This window comes from Felis catus, chromosome B2 (genome assembly GCF_018350175.1).
Source record: "Felis catus isolate Fca126 chromosome B2, F.catus_Fca126_mat1.0, whole genome shotgun sequence".
NCBI classification, from domain to species: domain Eukaryota; kingdom Metazoa; phylum Chordata; class Mammalia; order Carnivora; family Felidae; genus Felis; species Felis catus.
Window position 1 is genome coordinate 114,149,556 of NC_058372.1, and position 4,895 is coordinate 114,154,450.

Sequence of the window (4,895 nt, forward strand, 5' to 3'; positions counted from 1 at the left end):
ATATCATATGACTTCACTCATATGAGGACTTTCAGACAGAGAACAGATGAACACAAGGGAAGGGAAGCAAAAATAATATAAAAACAGGGAGGGGGACAAAACATAAGAGACTCTTAAATATGGAGAACAAACAGAGGGTTACTGGAGGGGTTGTGGGAGGGGGGATGGGCTAAATGGGTAAGGGGCAATAAGGAATCTACTCTTGAAATCATTGTTGCACTATATGCTAACTAATTTGGATGTTAATTAAAAAATAAAATTAATAGTAAAGAAAAAAACTACTGAGATAGTTAAAAAAAAAGAAATCCTATGAATTTTCCCCTTTGACTCTGAGTTTCAAAGGATAACCTCAGTTATCCTTGATTTCTACTCCAATTTGCAGTTCATTTTTATTTATGTACTCAAGATGTTCATTTGCTAGGTTCAAATAGTAATAATTTATAATTGTATTATATCAACCTATTGTTTTTCAGTTGTCATATCTACATTTGTCTAGATCAGGATTGTAAGCCTTTTGTTAAAAACTCTGGGAATGAACCATATCTACATGGTGCTTTTTATGAGGTCCCTTGGAACTTTTTTAATCCATTTACTTTTTTGAAAAGCACTTGTTAGAATTTAATGAAACTCCCTCCATGTGGCTTCAAGCCAACATACAGGCATCCTTAATCTTCCCCTTGGCTCTTCTACTGACGAATTTGGCCTTCATGATGACAGGCCATTTTGATAGCTTTCCCTTTCCCCAAACTTTATAGTAGCCTGATCGCACCACATCAATGATAGGCGCAGCTCCATTCTTGTTTTTGACAGCATTTACCCTTGTCTGCTCACTGACCAAGGTTCACAGTTCATCAAGGATGTCAGTCAGTTGGGCGGAAGTTCTGGTTCTTCCTTAAGTCGTAATGCCTCATGCCAACTTCTCCAAAGTAACCTGGGTGATATTTGCCAACGTTGATCCTGTGGTGATGCATGCCACCAGGATTACCTCAGCCTCTCGGGTGATTCCAGTGCTTGCCAATTTGGCTGTGGCCGTGGTTCACGTGGCCCCAAAGTTTCTGGGTCTTCCCCAGTCTGGATGGCATGTCAGCAGCCCAGACAAAAGAGTTTAATTCATTTTTTTTAATGTTATCAGCATTATATCTAGATTGGGGAATCCACCCTGGAATATAGTTTGAGAAAGATGCAAATGGAGAGGGTGAAAGGTCATAATATGTAAATACAAAAGAAACAACAAAATGAAGGGATTTAAGTCAAATGTCAGACAAATAGGCAAAAAGGGCAAATTCCAGAGAAATCCAGAAGGAGCAAAAGTGACAGGACAGGTCATGGCCTGAGGCAGACATACTAGTATATCCCAAATTTAGATTATTGTGTCTTATCACTTTAATGTCCCAAACAACTCGATCAATACAAATGCACCACCCTATTCACTTGAGGGAAATTTTGCCAAAACTCAGTAAGTTTCAATTTAAACACATTGCACATATGTTTACATTCAGTGGAGAAATTTGAGAATTTTCATCAGGATATACAAAAATTGAGTCTGGAAGTTTGTGGTCTAACAAGTCCTCCTACTCAAAAACAAAGGCATTATCGCCAAAAAGGCTGTTCCGAGCTCAGAGGAAAGGACTAAGGTTTGAGAGACAATGGGAAATAGTGTGCCTATCCCAACTAATCCCTGTTAAGAGTCAAGCTATCTTCCTGGCCACACCAAAATTGTCCAAGACCAGATTTTTGTGCTTACTTATTAACTTGGTGTCACAAAAAAGATGAAATGTTTATTTCAATAATTACATATTAGAATTCACAGTTTTCATTTCTTCAAGACTGCATGATAGGGTCCTGGGTAAGAAGCAGGATTCTCATTTCTATCAATGGAAGTGTTCCCCTAGAATTTACATTTGAAACTAATTTCCTTTTAGTTTATAATTGTTTACTCTCTTCTATTCGTGCAATAAAAGTCATTGATCACCTACTATATTTAAAGCACTTTCCTTACCACAGAGTACCAAATGATGAATAAAACAAAATCCCTGCCCTAAAGGAACTTAAAGTAGGCAGTTATCTTTGGAAACAGACCATCAGAGAAGCACACTCAAATTGCCACTCCAACAAAAATATTTAGGTTGTTAGTTGGTTTAACTTGCTACATTTATTAAGTTATTTGACCTATAAAATTTTTTTAATGTTTATAAATATTATATCTATATAAAATATATTTACATACACGTTACTATACTTTTTGCAAAGTTGAAAGTAAAGCAAAATTACAAGTGGCTAGACTCATTCTTATAATTCATTTTTATTAAATTGTAAGGCACTAGGAATATAAAAACTAGCCTATATTAAAACTAATAGCAATAATAATTTGTGGTTTTGCTGTAACCACTATAATCCTCATCCTCTAGTCATGCACGCAGCACTTTGACTTGGTCACTCTTTTCTGCCCGTGTAAAGGTGCTGCTAAGTGAATTCACGTTGTGAATTCACTGCCATCATGAGGTTTCTATTTCTGAGAAAGTGAATCCAAGGAAAGTATTCCAAGGAAAGTTTCAGATAGCATAGCCAAGGTAAACAGATAATAAAGATGTTGAAGTGTCTTCTTTCAGCCATCAAACAGCGTCAGGCAGTCATCTGACTTATTTATTGTTGGGGTTCATCCTTGTGACAGCCACCTCTATTATTACACACAGGATAATTATTACACAGATATATCAGGCCATTGCCAAACTGCAACTAAGAACTCTGCATAGATCTATATAGGTGATGCTAGGCCACATGAACAAAAATGGAAAGATCACATCCTAGAATGTACCACTATCCTATTATTCTTTGCTTCAGACAGTAAAGCCACCTTTTGTTCATTCATATATGGTCTGAACTTGATATCCAGCATTGCCCTAGATGGAAAGAAACTGAGTAAATGAAATCTAAATACAAACATCTCATTTTTACCATTCATTGCAACTTACCTCCTCTGAACTTCTTTTACAAAAACGAAGACATGCGATCTTCAACCAAATTAAGGTCTCTGTTGTCTTTACCTCTCACCTTTCTCTCCTAGAATATTAACTATGTATCCTCCATCTCCAACATACATTGCTTTAGTTGCTTCTCTACACAACCTACACCCCTATAGCCTCATATTTTTAATGTGTTTTTCCCAGTACATGGTCCTTGGTTGTTTTGTAGCACCTTTCCAGAAAACCTGCAAACTTTTAACAGTGCAACAATCTACCTTCTTCCTTGTTAACCAGGAAACAAGATGAAAATCACTTATTGTGAAAAACTGTGACCCCCCCCCCCTACAAATTTCTGGTTTCTGGTCTCTTTGGGGCTTGTAATGTTTCATTTGCCCCTGGTCTTTATTCCTGCCTCCTATTCGCTCATGTTGGACATTCCAAATTTTCACTTCTTTCCTTAGGCTCAATGCTCCATTACACTTGCTACAGCCCAAACAGATGATTTCTTCCAGTTACGTAGTTAACCTCCCTACCTTGTTTTTAAGCCTACATTCAAAGTAGGCTTCCTGAAAGTTTAATCTTACCTCTATTTACTTTATTACTGTTCTGGAGAAATCAGTGATAATTTCTTTCCTAGACTACTGAACATTCTAACTGATCTCCTTGCCTACAGTCCTGATTTTCCCTATCATCTGCCCCCTTGCAAACAACATTTATTCACTCTAATCCTATTTTCATATGCTGGTAATTCCCAAACCCATAGCTCCTATTCTAACAGATCTCCTAAACCACAGATCCATAGTTACAACTACCTTCTGAATATCTTCAAATGCACATTCAGCAGACTCCATATGCTTAACATATCAAAAATTAAATTTTTAAGTTTCTTACCCTGCAAGCTACCCACCCGCCACGCTAAATTATTGAATCAATAGTGCAATTTACAATCTGTTAGCCACTGTCGGCGCCTTTTTCTTATTCATCAATCTCCCGGACGTGACAAATAACTGATGGGTGAGCATTGTCATTATACCACCAAATCTCTCTTCAATCTTTCTTCTATTTAGTCCTCTTACTAATGTTCAAGTCTTTTTCATTAGGATTAAAATCATGAATGTAGCCTACTAACTATTCTTGTTTCCTCAACCTTATTCCCTATCTGATACCCGAGCATTATTTCTAAAACATACATATATAATTCAGTATGAAAAGGCTGGAAAGCATCTGATAAATCTCACTATTCACCATCTAAAGGAAATGAAAAGATAACATTACACTAGAAACTAAGACTGACAGTAAACTAACACCAGGATTTAGGAAGCATTTGGGAAGAATCCTCACTAAATACAAAGTCAGTGGCATTGCCCACCGTAACGAAGAAGAAGGAATATACATTTGTAGCTACCATGTATCATGTTATGCAGTATATGCTTAGGTAAGAAACTAATTCATCACAACTCATTGGATCAGAAGTGTACTCTCCAGAAGGAATACCTATACGTCCCTAGTTCTAAGTGCAGGTTTTCAAAGCAGGTGGAGGGCTTCTTCCCACTCCACATCCCAACCCACCATTTGGACTTTATTTTCTACATCTAGTCCAATCCTGCACTAGAAACTGGAAACTGGATAGGGATAGAGTGTGGGCCAATAGTAATGACACATTTATTTCTAGAAAGTATACTTCTTACAAGTGATTCATGACAAGTATAGGTAGAGACAAGATTTGTGGAAGCAGGGGATATTGAAGATTGTGGTTTTTAATGTACATATGTGCTCAAAATGTCATAGAAGGCAGTGGAATGAAAAGGTAAATCACATCTTAGATAGCGACACTAGATAAACAGTTGCAGAAAGTAAAAACTAAGAACAAATTCTGGCCATTACAACCATAAGTCTGGGAAGTGGACTTAACCATCACTAAAGTAAACAGGC

The 4,895-nt window shown here is 37.0% G+C and overlaps 1 pseudogene; it reads right to left on the reverse strand.

Moving 5' to 3' along the window:
* Positions 1-249: 249 nt before the first annotated feature.
* LOC101091371 lies at positions 250-1,750 on the reverse strand (annotated as a pseudogene).
* Between the last annotated feature and the right edge of the window lie 3,145 nt (positions 1,751-4,895).